This window comes from Coregonus lavaretus (genome assembly GCF_964263955.1).
Source record: "Coregonus lavaretus genome assembly, chromosome: 15".
Classification (NCBI taxonomy): Eukaryota; Metazoa; Chordata; class Actinopteri; order Salmoniformes; family Salmonidae; genus Coregonus; species Coregonus lavaretus.
Genome location: NC_140002.1, coordinates 33013495 through 33031344, shown reverse-complemented (window position 1 = coordinate 33031344; position 17850 = coordinate 33013495).

The following is a 17850-nucleotide window of genomic DNA, read 5'->3' as shown; positions in this document are numbered from 1 at the left end:
ATTTTTACCAGTTTCAATTATTGCCCACATGCTAATCGTGCCACACATATTATCACCGTAAAAAATGAATAAAAATACTATGAATCCACCCATTACTGTTAGAGAAAACACATTTATTTATTTTAAATATTGCAAATGCACAGGGCCCAAAGCTCTGTATGTAATGTGGGGGAAGTGATATCATGTTACACAATGCATGACTAATGAATGCTGCACTTAGTTTCCACTCTCCCACGCACCACTCTCCCATGTTATCAGGCAGAAGGAATCACTGAGACGTGGAACAATGGTCCAGGGGATATGTCACCTCTGTGCTCACTGAGGTCCCCTTTTCTTCTGCCATCTAGCTATGATCAGCTGAGTCTGTTCTGTTCTCCACCTCACTGCTAAAGATATTATTACAGTGTGAATGGATCTAGCATGAATATGCCTTGTCTTCAGGTAGCATGTGGTATATGGAGATTTGTCACTATTGAAGTGGATGACTGGAATGTCTGTGACTTGGTTATCAGAATGGCCATTTGTGTAGGCATATGTGCAAGGGTCTCCGACAACTCTGAGAATATGCCATTATAGATAAAATAGCCAGGTGATTCACAAGCAGGGGTATACGCTGAAAATACAATGAGTGTGACAGAATGTATATTGACTTGATAATTACCCAAGTGAGGTTACTCTCAAACGTGAATGTGAAGGGAACTCTGTGACGCACATTCACTCTTGGAGGTAGCATGGAATGTATGTATATTTAATCAAGTCTAATGCGTTTTCAATATCTGACACTGGCTATTTACCCTGCTGTATACACCATTGTCCTGTATCAGTTGCTTTACCTAATTCCAGAAGCAGTCTGTATTTGTAAAGAGAAGGGAGTCCAGGGACAAAGATGGTTGTAATATCAGCAGGGCAACCTGATATCCATACATATGCTCCAACATTCAGTGCAGAGCAAAATATTGCAGAATTGTATACCTGTATACAAAAAACTAGTCCTAGAGCAAGACCCTAAAGCACAAAAGACAGACCTACAGGAACATATCATCATAGACCGGAGACTCAGCATTACTTTACTGTCCTTCATCCGCCAACTGTTGTACAGGCCTCCTGTAGCTCAGTTGGTAGAGCATCGCACTTGCAATGCCAGGGTTGTGGGTTCGATTCCCACGGGGGGCCAGTATGAAAAATGTATGCACTCACTAACTGTAAGTCGCTCTGGATAAGAGCATCTGCTAAATGACTAAAATGTAAACTCTTGGTGAGATCTTCAACACAACTATTTATTCACACACAATAGGCCTGATCTATCGACATTTGTAGAAATACATACAGTGAGGGAAAAAAGTATTTGATCCCCTGCTGATTTTGTACGTTTGCCCACTGACAAAGAAATGATCAGCCTATAATTTTAATGGTAGGTTTATTTGAACAGTGAGAGACAGAATAACAACAACAAAAATCCAGAAAAACACATGTCAAAAATGTTATAAATGTATTTGCATTTTAATGAGGGAAATAAGTATTTGACCCCCTCTCAATCAGAAAGATTTCTGCCTCCCAGGTGTCTTTTATACAGGTAATGAGCTGAGATTAGGAGCACACTCTTAAAGGGAGTGCTCCTAATCTCAGCTTGTCACCTGTATAAAAAACACCTGTCCACAGAAGCAATCAATCAATCAGATTCCAAACTCTCCACCATGGCCAAGACCAAAGAGCTCTCCAAGGATGTCAGGGACAAGATTGTAGACCTACACAGGCTGGAATGGGCTACAAGACCATCGCCAAGCAGCTTGGTGAGAAGGTGACAACAGTTGGTGCGATTATTCGCAAATGGAAGCAACACAAAATAACTGTCAATCTCCCTCTGCCTGGGGCTCCATGCAAGATCTCACCTCGTGGAGTTGCAATGATCATGAGAATGGTGAGGAATCAGCCCAGAACAACATGGGAGGATCTTGTCAATGATCTAAAGGCAGCTGGGACCATAGTCACCAAGAAAACAATTGGTAACTCACTACGCCGTGAAGGACTGAAATCCTGCAGCGCCCACAAGGTCCCCCTGCTCAAGAAAGCACATATACATGCTTGTCTGAAGTTTGCCAATTAACCTCTGAATGATTCAGAGGAGAACTGGGTGAAAGTGTTGTGGTCAGATGAGACCAAAATCGAGCTCTTTGGCATCAACTCAACTTGCGTGTTTGGAGGAGGAGGAATGCTGCCTATGACCCCAAGAACACCATCCCCACCGTCAAACATGGAGGTGGAAACATTATGCTTTGGGGGTGTTTTTCTGCTAAGGGGACAGGACAACTTCACCGCATCAAAGGGACGATGGACGGGGCCATGTACCGTCAAATCTTGGGTGAGAACCTCCTTCCCTCAGCCAGGGCATTGAAAATGGGTCGTGGATGGGTATTCCAGCATGACAATGACCCAAAACACACGGCCAAGGCAACAAAGGAGTGGCTCAAGAAGAAGCACATTAAGGTCCTGGAGTGGCCTAGCCAGTCTCCAGACCTTAATCCCATAGAAAATCTGTGGAGGGAGCTGAAGGTTCGAGTTGCCAAACGTCAGCCTCGAAACCTTAATGACTTGGAGAAGATCTGCAAAGAGGAGTGGGACAAAATCCCTCCTGAGATGTGTGCAAACCTGGTGGCCAACTACAAGAAACGTCTGACCTTTGTGATTGCCAACAAGGGTTTTGCCACCAAGTACTAAGTCATGTTTTGCAGAGGGGTCAAATACTTATTTCTCTCATTAAAATGCAAATCAATTTATAACATTTTTGACAAGCGTTTTTCTGGATTTTTTTGTTGTTATTCTGTCTCTCACTGTTCAAATAAACCTACCATTATAATGATAGACTGATCATTTCTTTGTCAGTGGGCAAACATACAAAATCAGCAGGGGATCAAATACTTTTTTCCCTCACTGTAAATGTGTTCTTATGGAACCTAGGCCTACACAAAGCCAAATTGAGGTGTGAGCGTGCGTGCTTGCACGTGTGTGTGTGTGTGTGTGTGTGTGTGTGTGTGTGTGTGTGTGTGCAGTAGTAGCTAACTTGTCACATTTTTCTCCTGAAATTGCATAATATGTGAATAAGCAGAGCAGCCACCCCTTCACACTGTCTGTCAGTTACCTTTCATTAAATGTGACACTGTACTCATTGAATGTTGACAACCTGTCTGTCTGACTGGGCTTGTCACTCTCATCTGATCTGATGCATAGTGAAAGGCTGACAGTTTTGACCCTGTAAGAGACCCCTTCTGTAGGTCAATTCCTCTTAGCAATGACGATGCTAATAGCATCAGATCTCTTCAGCCTCGGTACCTGTGGATTGGTGTTCCACTCAGTCAGGACTAACATGCAGTCAACCGTTTTACCCTACACACACACACTCGCACACACACATACAAACACACACACACACATTATGATGGATGAACATCAGTCTAGTTTTGCTCATTGCTGATGCATCTACATTGGAGGTTTGGAGTGGTGAGCAGGGCACTCCTGGAGGTCTTCCAGCCCCCCTCTTGGAGTCCACAGCCTTCAAACCTGCTATTTAATAAGGGCTGCACTGCAATTAGCCCACAGTATTCCCAGCTCTGCCTTGGGGAGAGATATGTGCCATAGAAAACAAGATAATTGTCCTTGGATTCCAACATTGGGGAGCATCTCAAGGAAACTATAAGGCGTGACTGTTCCTGTTAATGCCATGGTGGCTGAGGTGGCTGTGATTTCAGCCCATGCTGTCACTGATGAATGAGGGACCATTGGGACTGTCTCAAAGAAAATAGCTTTCCTGTGCAGGAGCAGGTGCACAGTACATGTGGAGATCTAAGCCTTATTCTCCTCAGCTTTAAAGCTTTGTGATAGGTGGGCTTGGTCACCCTCGACGATAAGGAGATGCCATTGTCCTTTGTGCACATCTCCTGTCTCAGAGGTCTGTGTGATTGTTTGCATCTAAGTGATTGGTTTGGTTGGAGATACTTTTTTTTATCTGAGTCATGTGCAGCTCGGTAGAATACATTTTGTTTGTATTCTATTCACTCTGGATATTTTGTTTAAAAAATGCAAATAATACTTGTATCCATTTATTAGATTAGTATGTTTGTTGAGAAACAAATGTCAAGCCAAAGAGTATCCTGATATGTTTCAGTTGCTAATGTGGGTATAGAAATTAAATGATTATTGCATGCAAATGATTTCATGGTCAGTGTTAAGTGGATTATAACTTATTTGAGAATAAACAAATAATTACACATTTACATGAAGAATAAGAAAAACAGATGGTGAAATAAGGGGGTAAAGAAGAAAAAATGAAAATTCAAGTACAATGTATAATCAAAATGAAAGGCTAATAGTCAGAGAGGTTATTGGGATGAGGCATTAAGTGGAATGTCCTCTAGATATTTGTATTTATTTTGTATTTGAAGGAGATGAGGTGGTCCGGGAGACTGTTCCAAAAAAATTGACCTCTGTAGAAGATGGGAAAATTGATATTCGTCTACCACCAAAAAGGAATTAATAAAACTAAATTCCTCCAATAATAACTAGTCTTTGTGTGAGTGAGTGAGTGAGTGAGTGAGTGAGTGAGTGAGTGAGTGAGTGAGTGAGTGAGTGAGTGAGTGTGCATAAAGACATCCTTACAATTGCACTATGCCTATTCAAGTGAGAAATTATCACTTTAAGAGACCTCTGAATCCTGAGTGACATTTTTACTGCTGTCCAATCGCTATTGGAATTAAATTTCTTTGCAAAAGAAAAAGCGCACCTTATAATTATCCAATTCAGATGTCTCCACTCTAGTTTGAAGCGTGACCAGACATCTAAAAGAGTCAAACTGAAAGGTCAGAACTATTGTTATGCAGACAATGACCATGAGACAATAACAGGCAGGGATATTGTGGGATATGTGTGTTATGTGATTCTGTACCACTGGAATGCTCTTATAAAATACTGATTCATTATCTGATGGTGTTTACCCTAGAAAAGTCTGTGGTAACAAATACAGTGGCTTGTGAAAGTATTCACCCCCCTTGGCATTTTTCCTATTTTGTTGCCTTACAAGCTGGAATGAAAATTGATTTTTGGGGGGTTTGTATCATTTGATTTACACAACATGCCTACCACTTTGAAGATGCTAAATATTTTTTATTGTGAAACAACAAGAAATAAGACATAAAAACAGAAAACTTGAGTGTGCATAACTATTCACCCCACCCCCTCCCAAGTCAATACTTTGTAGAGCCACCTTTTGCAGCAATTACAGCTGCAAGTCTCTTGGGGTATGTCTCTATAAGCTTGGCACATCTAGCCACTGGGATTTCTGCCCATTCTTCAAGGCAAAACTGCTCCAGCTCCTTCAAGTTGGATGGGTTCTGCTGGTGTACAGCAATCTTTAAGTCATACCACATATTCTCAATTGGATTGAGGTCTGGGCTTTGACTAGGCCATTCCAAGACATTTAAATGTTTCCCCTTAAACCACTCGAGTGTTGCTTTAGCAGTATGCTTAGGGTCATTGTCCTGCTGGAAGGTGAACCTCCATCCCAGTCTCAAATCTCTGGAAGACTGAAACAGGTTTCCCTCAAGAATTTCCCTGTATTTAGTTTCCCAGTCCCACAGCATGATGCTGCCACCACCATGCTTCACTGTGGGGATGGGGTTCTCAGGGTGATGAGAGGTGTTGGGTTTGCGCCAGACATAGTGTTTTCCTTAATGGCCAAAAAGCTCAATTTTAGTATAATCTGACCAGAGTACCTTCTTCCATATGTTTGGGGAGTCTCCCACATGCCTTTTGGCAAACACCAAACGTGTTTGCTTATTTTTTTCTTTAAGCAATTGCTTTTTTCTGGCCACTCTTCCGTAAAGCCCAGCTCTGTGGAGTGTATGGCATAAAGTAGTCCTATGGACAGATACTCCAATCTCCGCTGTGGAGCTTTGCAGCTCCTTCAGTGTTATCTTTGGTCTCGTTGTTGCCTCTCTGATTAATGCCCTCCTTGCCTGGTCCGTGAGTTTTGGTGGGCGGCCCTCTCTTGGCAGGTTTGTTGTGATGCCATATTCTTTCCATTTTTTAATAATGGATTCAATGGTCCTCCGTGTGATGTTCAAAGTTTCTGATATTTTTTTATAACTCAACCCTGATATGTACTTCTCCACAACTTTGTCCCTGACCTGTTTGGAGAGCTCCTTGGTCTTCATGGTGCTGCTTGCTTGGTGGTGCCCCTTGCTTAGTGGTGTTGCAGACTCTGGGGCCTTTCAGAACAGGTGTGTATATATACTGAGATCATGTGACAGATCATGTGACACTTAGATTGCACACAGGTGGACTTTACTTAACTAATTATGTGACTTCTGAAGGTAGTTGGTTGCACCATATCTTATTTAGGGGCTTCATAGCAAAGGGGGTGAATACATATGCACGCACCGCTTTTCCGTTATTTATTTTTTGAAACAAGTTATTTATTTCATTTCACTTCACCAATTTGGACTATTTTGTGTATGTCCATTACATGAAATCCGCCAAGGGGGATGAATACTTCTGCAAGGCACTGTACCATGTTATTTAGTGGAAGAATCCTCACCTGAGCAGTCTTCTTTCAGCATTTCTTGATGGATAATGTCATTATAGTATTGAAATATTTGTAAGACAATTCTTAATGTAACAGCAGGTATTCTAACATATGCCTTGGTATAAATTATTTCATGGAGATTCCTCATTTGGAACAACTGAATACCTGCTGTTGCCTCTAGAGAGGGCTATACCGTCATGGCCAAGTGTCACTGTAACATGTTTATGCCGGTGTTGTTGAGGTATTTGTGTTTGTTTTGCCAAAAACAGCTACAGTAGATGGCATTGGGAATACTAAATACTCAGATTGTGTCATTTCTGACAGTTTTGCCAATTCCTCAGAGTGGTACTGTCTTTCAACCTCCTGGTTTCTTCTTGTTAAATATCAAATGCCTTTTATGACCAATATGTTCCTGGTACACGTTGCTGCGGTTGTGCTTACAAGATCCAAAGCATATTATATTATTATTATAAACCTCCTGGTTTCTTCTTGTTAAATATCAAATGCCTTTTATGACCAATATGTTCCTGGTACACGTTGCTGCGGTTGTGCTTACAAGATCCAAAGCATGCTTTTGATGTTGGATTTTAAAATGCCTGGATCAATGACAGTAAAAGCTGTATTTCCAAAAGCTTATATACTGAGCTAGTATCTGTACAAATGGTTCTCACGAGGGAGAGGGGGAGAAAAAGGAAGACATTGTTCTGATAAATACTTGATGAATCTTCCTGAATATATGTATCTGGATGCGTTAGAAAGAGACAACGTTTTCTTGTTAGCCACAGTCCAAGCAGCTGTGGATCTGCTCCAGGGAACCCTAATGGGAAGACTTTAAGAACAATGAGTTCAGAGAGGGGGAGAGAACAGAGAGAGAGAAAGATAGATAGAGAGAGAGAGAGAGGCAGAGATAAAAACAAGAGAGAGAGAGAGAAAGGGGGGCAGAGAGAAAGGTAGAGAGAGGGAGGCAGAGAGCAGAGCTGTTTCGCCTAAAGTTTTTTGGTCCCCTCTAAGGACCCTTGCACATATTGGGAAGTTCCAGAGCAACATCCTAAAAAAGGCACATACAGTATCATCAAAATGCAAATTATAGGCAAGAGAGCAGTGTTTCATTTACCACATTGGAAAGATTCATAAAGATTGATTGGGATAAATTATTATAGCAGATATTCTCTACAAACAAATATATTGATACATGTCTGAGGGTTGGTGCATATCATTATGTCAAAACAGTAACACAAAATCTCATGAGTTTACCTTCAACAAGATAAAGCCTACAGTACAAACATCAAATGTGTTTTTAACGGTTGGCATTTCTACTAGGTGCTATTTTAGATATGCAAAGGGGTTATTTTGTTCCTCCATAGAATTTTGTTTCAAGCTATTTTCCATTCTATTGCATTTTTTAAAATCTGCCTGAAAGTAGTGCAAACAATGCCCTCCCACAGCCCCCTCCATCCTCCTACCTGCCAGTCAACTAGGATCAAACACCGTGGCTGCATATTTTGTTGTGCAATCAACTGCCTGAGGCTTGTTGGCAGTGAGTCCATGCACAATACTGTACAGTGTGATCGATAAATCAAATATCTCAGACTGTTTCAGACAAATGTTTAATTTTTCTTCTTGTTGATCACTGCAGGCTTTCAGTCCATGTCCACTGGGCACAAACTGGTTGAATCAACGTTGTTTCCACAAAGAAAAAAAAGGGAAAAAAATCTATGTGATGATGTTGAATCATCGTGAAAAACTAATTGGACTTGCAAAAAGTCATCAACATAAAGTAATTTCGTATTGTTTGTAGTTTTTTCACCCAACCTTTACATTTACATTTTATACAGAGCGACTTACTGTAGTGAGTGCATACATTTTCAGACAACCTTTAACCTAAATCCAATGACATGGTTCACATGTTTGTTGATTTCACATTGAATTCACGTTAGTTGACAATTCAATCAATGTAAATCAAAACTAGATGTTGAACTGATGTCTGTGTCCAGTGGGTGGTCCACCAGCTACAAGCCTGATTGATCAAATGTAAGATTAGGATTAAGATCACTTTAATGGTCAACTGCACATAATGTCTAACCAAAATTTGACTTCCTCTCCAAAAGTATTGGGACATTGACAATTTTTTGTTATATTGGCTTTGAAATGATACAATTGAGGTTAAAGTGCAGGCTGCCGGCTTCAATGTGAGGGTATTTTCATCCATATCGGGTGAACTTTTTAGATATTACAGCACCTTGTGTACATAGTCTCCCATTTTAGGGAACCAAAAGTATTGGGACAAATTCACTTACAGTATGTGTATTAAAGTAGTAAAAAGTTAAGTATTTGGTCCCACAATCATAGCATGCAATGGCCTACATCACGCTTGTGACTCTACAAATTTGTTGGATGCATTTGTTGTTTGTTTTGGTTATGTTTCAGTTTATTTTGTGCCCAATAGAAATGAATGGGGAATAATCTATTGCGTAATTTTGGAGTCACTTTATTGTAAATAAGAATAGAATATGTTTCTAAACACTTCTACATGAATGTGGATGATACCATGATTACGGATAATCCTGAATAAATTGTGAATAATGATGTGAGAAAGTTACAGATGCACAAATATCAAACCCCATTACCATTACAATAACAGGATAGGGGGTATGATATTTATGTGTCTGTAACTTTCTAACTCATCATTATTCACGATTCATTCAGGATTATCCATAGCATCCACATTAACGTACAAGTGTTTAGAAACATATTCTATTCTTATTTACAATAAAAGTGACACAATACATTATTTACCATTCATTTCTATTGGACACACAATTATCTGAAACACAACCAAAACAAACAGCAAATGCATCCAACAAATGTGTAGTCACAAGCATGATGTACTCGTTGTGTGCTATGAATATGGGATAAAATACTTAACTTTTTACTACTTTAATACACATAATGAACTTGTCCCAATACTTTTAATCCCCTAAAATGTACAGAAAGTGCAAAGGTTCACCCGATATGGATGAAAATACCATCAAATTTAAGCTGACAGTCTGCACTTTCACCTCATAGCCATTGTATAATTTCAATCAAAGGGCTGAGCCAAAACAACAACAACAACATATGTCAACGTCCCAATACTTTTGGAGCTCACCGTACATACAGTGCATTTGGAAAGTATTCAGACCCCTTGCCTTTTTCCACATTATGTTACGTTACAGCCTTATTCTGAAATGGATTTAAAAAAAAAAATGCTTATCAATCTACACACAATACCCCATAATGACAAAGCAAAAACTGGTTTTTTGAAAATTTTGCAATTGTTTTTTTTTTTTTACACTGAAAAATGAAATGTACATAAGTATTCAGACCCTTTACTCAGTACGTTGTTGAAGAGATTGGCAGAGATTACAGCCTTGAGTCTTCTTGGGTAGGACGCTACAAGCTTGGCACACCTGTATTTGGGGAGTTTCTCCCATTCTTCTCTGCAGAGCCTCTCAAGCTCTGTCAGGTTGGATGGGGAGCATCACTGCAAAGCTATTTTCAGGTCTCTACAGAGATGTTCGATCGGGTTCAAGTCTGGGCTCTGGCAGGGCCACTCAAGGACATTCAGAGACTTGTCCCAGAGCCATTCCTGCGTTGTCTTGGCTGTGTGCTTAGGGTCGTTGTCCTGTTGGAAGGTGAACCTTCACCCCAGTCTGAGGTTCTGAGTCCCTGCCGCTGAAAAACATCCCCACAGCAAGATGCTGCCACCACCATGCTTCCTCCAGACGTGACACTTGGCATTCAGGCCAAAGAGTTAAATCTTGGTTTCATCAGACCAGAGAATCTTGTTTCCCATGGTCTGAGAGTCCTTTAGGTGCCTTTTGGCAAACTCCAAGCGGGCTGTCATGTGCCTTTTAAAGAGGAGTGGCTTCCGTCTGGCCACTCTACCATAAAGGCCTAATTGGTGGAGTGCTGCAGAGATGGTTATCCTTCTGGAAGGTTCTCCCATCTCCACAGAGGACCTCTGGAGCTCTGTCAGAGTGACAATCGGGTTCTTGGTCACCTCCCTGACCAAGGCCATTTTCCCCCGACTACTCAGTTTGGCCAGGTGGCCAGCTCTAGGAAGAGTATTGGTGGTTCCAAACTTCTTCCATTTAAGAATGATGGAGGCCACTGTGTTCTTGGGGACCTTCAATGCTGGGGACCTTTTTGGTAACCTTCCCCAGATCTGTGCCTCACCACAATCCTGTCTCGGAGCTCTACGGACAATTCCTTCGACTTCATGGCTTGGTTTTTGCTCTGACCTGCACTGTCAACTGTGGGACCTTATATAGACAGGTGTGTGCCTTTCCAAATCATGTCCAATCAATTGAATTGACCACAGGTGGACTCCAATCAAGTTGTAGAAACATCTCAAGGATGATCAATGGAAACAGGATGCACCTGAGCTCAATTTCTGCTAAATGAAAAAATAGTCTCATAGCAAAGGGTCTTTATACTTATTGTCACAACTTCTGCCGAGGCTGCCCCCCCTCCTGGTTCAGGCAGGCTTCGGCGTTCGTCGTCACCGGAGTACTAGCTATTGCTGATCCCATTCTCATCACTCACTTGTCATGTCTTGTCAATCACACACACCTGGTGCTCATTCCCCTAATTAGTATGTGCATAAGTGTTCCCTCTGTTCCCCTTGTCTTTGTGAGTGATTGTTTTGTTGTGAGAGCGTGTAGCTCGGTTGAGCTACATTTCACTGTGTTATTTGCCAAGGTGGATGTTTTCCCTTGTACAGTGACGCTTGGAGCGTTTGATTTATGTAAACGGAATAAACTCTGGACTTCGGTATTTTACCTCCTGCGCCTGACTCCTTCATTCACACCTCGTCACACTTATGTAAATAAGGTATTTCTGTTTTTTATTTTTTATACATTTGCAAAACATTCTAAAAACCTGTTTTCGCTTTGTCATTATGGGTAAATTAATTTAATCCAATTTAGAATAAGTCTGTAACTTAACAAAATGTGGAAAAGGTCAAGGGGTCTGAATACTTTCCGAATGCTATGTACACATATAGGTTTTGGAGAGGTGCGGGGGCTGCCACACTGGGGGCCCGGGGGAGCTGTTGTTGTGGGGGTTAAGTGCCTTGCTCAGGAGCACAGCGGCAGGTAATGACATCTAGGATTTGATACAAGCAACCCTCCGGTTGCCAGCTCACTTCCCGACAGATTATTCCCATCAGACCAAAAATTCGAACTAGCATTCCTCCAGTTGCTGGCTCGCTTCTCTAACCGCTAGGCTACCTGCCGCATACAATAAACAAGCTAGAGTTATTAGACCTTTCCCCTCTCCCTGGTATCAACATGCACCTCTACAAGTCAACTGCTATATTGCACTCAGTGAAAACCTAATTACCACATAATGAAACCCATTATTGGCTATATATCTAGATCTGTCCTTCATCCAGCAGATAACTGTATGCTAAAATGAACACAACATAAGCGTCTCATTTGGATTCAGCTCCTGCTGCAGTGGTGACCTCTCTAGGCAAACTTTCTTGGCTTGGAAATCTTGGTGCATTTGGAAAGCAAATGATCTGTGCTCAGTGTTCAACAAGCCTATTTTCCTTTCTCTGAGAATTTTACTATTTGTTTAATTCATTCAAACAGGAAGTGGATATTGCTGTTGTTGGAAAAGGGTAGCCTTTAAAATGTTTGATATTTTGTGGCTGAAGTGAACCATGTCACTCAATTAATGAACGTTAGTATGACATTCACCAGTTAGGGTGAATAAACTGTAGGTGTTTCTCAAAATACAATTTTGGAATTAGGCTATTGTAAAATGTAAATGAACAAACACCAGGTAATAAAATGTAAATCTAGGGAAAGTAATGATGTCACTGGTAATTCAACTGAAATGAATAGAGACAGAATGTCATGGTACACAGAGGCATAAATCGGCAAGCTATCTTATTTGAGAAACACTGAAGAATGCCAAGGCATTATTTCCAAAACAAAAAACTTGCTAATTAGAAAGCAGAGATTCAAATCATTCTCCATGAAGGTCACCTCGCTGTTTGTTGAAATTTGTTTTCACATTTCACATTCCTTCCTATTCCAGGAATGCTACTGTGTAAAATCGACTTAACACACGAATCAAGAGCATGATGCCTGCATTAGACATGCTGCTCAATCAAAATGAAGGATGAGCATGTTGTGTTATGATATCAAATGTATGGCATCGTAGTATCAGGGATAAAATGGTTGTGATCAACATTTATGAGGAATTCTAAAGCTACAGTTGAATCAAGCCAGACAAACAAAGGTCTATTCTTTCATATGCACCTAATTATGTGTAAAACACATACATTTCATATAATTCAATTTATTTGATGCCACTTTTGTGGGGTATTTCTTTAATTTCATGCTTGGCAGCCAATTATTTTGATTCCCCAACTCCCACGAACTAATCTATATTCCACATCTATAGTTCTCTCCCCATGAGTTTGGTTGCCTCAAGGTATTTCTATAGCCAGCCAGTATCGCTGGATTTTCTGTCCTTAGGTTTTTGTCTGGTTGCTGTATAAGGTTCTGAAACAGCAGTGAGCAGTTCACATACTGAAAAATCTGTACGAGTATACAAACTTGTATAACTTTTTTAATATAATGTATTTTCAATGCTCAATAATGCTCTAGACTTATTTTCTCCCTACCTGTGTATCTGAGTTAGGATGAAGTCAAATACAATCCTCACTATGGCTGCAAGATCAGGTCCAACTATTTGTATAGGCTAAACAACCATGCCTACAAACTTCTGAGAAGATTGAACCTCTAAAGTATGTCTTTCTAGGGACAGAACTTAGAAACCTCAACTCCCACAGGAGTAACTTAGAAGTTACATTGTAGACCAGAGCCATATCTGATATAAGAAGTTGAAAAGAGCAAGCTATTAAAACAGTATCTTACGTAATGCTGCCAATAAAACATTTTATTCACAGGCAATGGAAAAGTTACCCCAGTCATTTCATGAAGATATGATTTAATTTGTGTAGATATTTGTTAGCCAGATGGGTTTAAAAGTATAATTTTTCGCAAGGTTCCATTTGAAACCCTTATTATTTGAAACACCAATTTATTTGAATTCACGCCATTTCACTGATTAGCATGAAAACTGAAGTGGGTTCAATAGTTATTTTTCCCTTTTGATGACCATAGGGAAACAATGCAATGAGTAATCACTCATTTATGTTTTGTCAAATCCACTTAACAGAGTCCAGTAAAGGACATAAGAGCTCGTACAGACGGACTGATATACGGTAGTCACTCACTGAGTCATGACTGACCAGCACAACATGTTTGCACCATTGTGCCACACCATTATATTCATTATTAGGGTAAACAAACCAAAAGAACAAAAACTTGCGCCAGTGGAGCACTTTAAAGTAATACAACAGTGAATTGCAGGCTTCATCATAGTAGTCTACTATATTTTGATATTTTTGGACAGCAGGTGTGTAGATTTGTATTCTGCCTGTGCCGTCTGATTGAAGTTCACCTTAGTAGGCTACATAAAACTGATGAAGCAATTAAAAAGGTACATCCACAATCAACAGAGTCAACATTCTGTGCTAATCAGTGAATCAGGTAGTGTATAATTTCACTTGTCTGACAGACGTGGTGTTTAGCTGTAATTGTGAGAGTGTACTGTAGCTTGGTGGGTCATTCCTCGAAATATGTGCCTTTTGATATTTTAAGTATAAATTGTGCACAAATATTACATTTTAAAAGCCTTTTTTATATTAATTAAGACTTGCTAAAGTGCCAAAATTCAGCATTTTGACATGTCCCTTTGTGCATTAAGATTTTAACCCACTTAACCCCAACATTTTCCCAAGTTTTCACCATCATTCTAAAGCCCTAGTTTTGTTGTTGCTTTGACAAAGTCATTTCTGAAGATTATTATTTATTTCATGTGATTAGTGATTCATTTTAAGGTTAAAAAAACAACAACCGTCTCTCATTTTAAGGTCAACCCTGTTACGTGACCTGAAGTCTCGTTTTAATATGGTGAAACTATTCCTTTCTTTTTTCTATTTCTTTTTACATTGAACATCTAATAGTCAAATCATAGTGTAAAAGCAGGTGAGCTGGTTCTACTCTTTTGGGCCATTTTCTGGCGTTTTGTGGTGGAAAACTGAGCGGGTCGAGCACAACACCTCAACCCTTTCACCAATAGATAGACAGGCTAGAAACATTATTTTTTTTATGAATCTTGCATTTAATTGCCCTTCACTGTTACACACAACAAACTTACACTCCTCAAAAGGCCAAAAGGCACCTAATTGGTGGAACGACCCAGCTGTGATGTATTCTGTGGGCATGCTCTACTGTGTCAGTCTGAGCAGATGAGACACTTATCTGTGGAGGCTCTTCTACTCTAATTCAATCTCAGTGCTTCAAGTACAATAATCACACTATATTCCCTGGCTTTCTCTTCCTAAATCTCTAGTAGGGTGCCTGAGTAAATGAGCTTGGAATTGCAAATCATCCTTGTTTTCAACAAAGCTTGTTGTTTAATTGTATTGTTATCATGGACTGTGATGAGGATAATTTGTTGTTGCTGTCATGGTGAGCCATATAGTTTATTTTAGTTTTTTGCTTTTTGTTTTTCTACACAGGCTGTAGGTAACATATTGTAACCCATCCTCACTCTGGCTAGAAATACTGTATATAAGGAGATGTTTAATTGAATTGGTCAACTTTTAAATACATCTCTTATAAATACATATATTGTCTCAGTATGAGGTCTCAGAGAATCTGCAACTACTGGTATCTCAATCATGCAGTATGTTACTTCACAGGGTAATGAAAATATCTAAAAAGGTTATTGTAGAGTTATGGCAGGACTCCTAATTTTACCATGCGTTTTTACTGCTCACTGATTAGGTTTGGGCTGCCTGCTAAACTGGGAATAAATAACGCATGTAAATAGTTTAATTGTCTTCTAGCCTCAGTATTACAACTGCACCGGGTAGCCTGCGGTCCTGGAGGGATTTGCTGCACGTAGTCGATTACATGTTTGGGTGGAGATGTCCTCGATTCCCTAGAGGAGTAGTTTTAGAGGAATGGTGGCGTTGGAGGATGGCCCAGGATCGTTTTTCCGCTTCATTTCCACCATGTCTTTCCTCTCAGGCTGCGCCCTGCTCTACTCTGCTCTGAGGCTGAGCCGCATGCTAGTGCAGGGAGCAGGGACAGTAGTGGAGTCGCCCTGCTCGGTAACCACACGGAACCCCCCTTACTCTCTCCTCCCTCTCAAACAAACACAAAAAACCTGGGTATAAATAAAATATGCAGGCCTAGAATACGACAGACCAGAAACAGATGTAAAAACAGGGTTATGCCCACAGCCTAGGGACATTGTTGAAGTATCTCACATTCATGCTGTTGTGTTTATTCTAATTTTCTGAATGAGCTGTGACTCAACAACAAAATAACCCTATCCAAATGATATTATACCGGTACTTATTTTGACCTGCATGGTTAATATTAGCAGCAAGAGGCCAGCGTTTTTATTAGTTGCTGAAAGAGCACTTTCCCCATTATACTGTAGAGCAGAATATAGTGTACGTAGAGGACAGGATATGCTGTAGATATATGCTCATGGTGTGTTTGACCTACTGTATAGTGTCAGGGCTGCCATCTTATACAACATCAGCAGCAGTGCTGCTGCCCACTGAGCATCTTTGTGAAGGTAGCTTCCTTTCAACCCTTTGACTCAGCCACAGTATTGTTTTCCCTCTGCATGCTAATGTGCTGGAGAAAATGTTATTGATTACTTTAAAATCTTTAAAAACCTCCTTTTCCTCAGCAAATCATGTTAGCGGACCATTTGTGCAAGCACTGAGCAGTACAGACTCCTGCTTATAGCTCCAAACCCCTTCCAAGAAATCAGCCTTTTTCTTAACATGCCACATACAGTAGAGTAAAGCAGGATCAATGGACCTCCAACAACACACTGGCTTCACATGACTCTATAATACCACCACTGCCCACCTTAACCTCACAAAGCACTGCAACCCACTAAACTTCAATCAACTGTTTTTACACTTAAAATATCTATGATGGACAATGACTCTGAGCTGACTTACCATGACCGTTATGCAAACTATGAACTCTTGCCCTACGCTTTATATTCTATCTATATATTTTTTTCATGTTCTTTATACTTTAAGAGTATGGGTGGGCACATCGCCCTCATAGCCCTTGAGTTTTAGCTGAGTGAATATCATGCTCATGTGTGCATTCCAGGGGGGTGCAGTAAGTGGAGGTAGATTTACCCCCTTCACGGCTTGTTCCCTCTAGAAAGGTTTGTTCCTCCTAATGCCCAGCCATCCACATAATGGTCTCTCTGTTTAATACAATTAATAGCCATTAGTGTTTTTCCAGTTTTGTTTTCACTTGAGAAACTTTGTACAAATAAAATTGGTCAGGGGTAACTAACAGCCTTGAGTGGATTTTTTTTAATGTTCCCAGCGGTGGGAATAGTACCTCAGCAGACAATTATATACCAGGCAATAGCACTGAAATTCAGTACCTGTTTGATGATCTGGCACATTGTTACTTTGTGAAGATAAAAAGAAGACCTGAGATATGTGGAAGACATCGAGACATGACCACACAACAAAGCCTATTAGCATATTTATTTGTGGTTGAGATTCTGTATGCAGTGTGGATTGCAGATTCTCAGCATGCACAGCTTTTTAGTTTACGCTATAACTGGGGGTGTGCTGTATAATGATGTAAAATCAAGTATGATATAGCCACAGTTCTATGGCCTTATGAAAACAGTACAATAGTTATGATACACATTAAAGACACAGCCTTAAGTATGGGTGCCCTAGTGCACCATGGAAACAGACCATGCAATTTCTGAGAGAGAGAGACATGCTGCAAGAGAAAATTGAAATTGTAGGCACAATGTGTCCCCCAGCATGTACACAATGCCTCTCTCCCTGACAGTGTTTACTACTGTGGCACAGATTCATTGTTCTCATCAAACATTGTTGTGTGCGATCTTGTTAAAATCAGTCATGTTTTCTACCCATCACCAGGAAAGCAGTCTCCACTCTGAATGGCATTAATGCAAGGTGCAAGAGGAAGAGGCAAGGGAGGACAATTTGATGTGGGAAAAGGCTCCTGTTTTCCATCCCATCCAGTTGCATTTCCATACCCCCGGGGAGAGAGAAGCATGTATTTAAGCAGGATACGACCACAGCCTGAGGAAAACGCATGGTGTCACATTGGGAG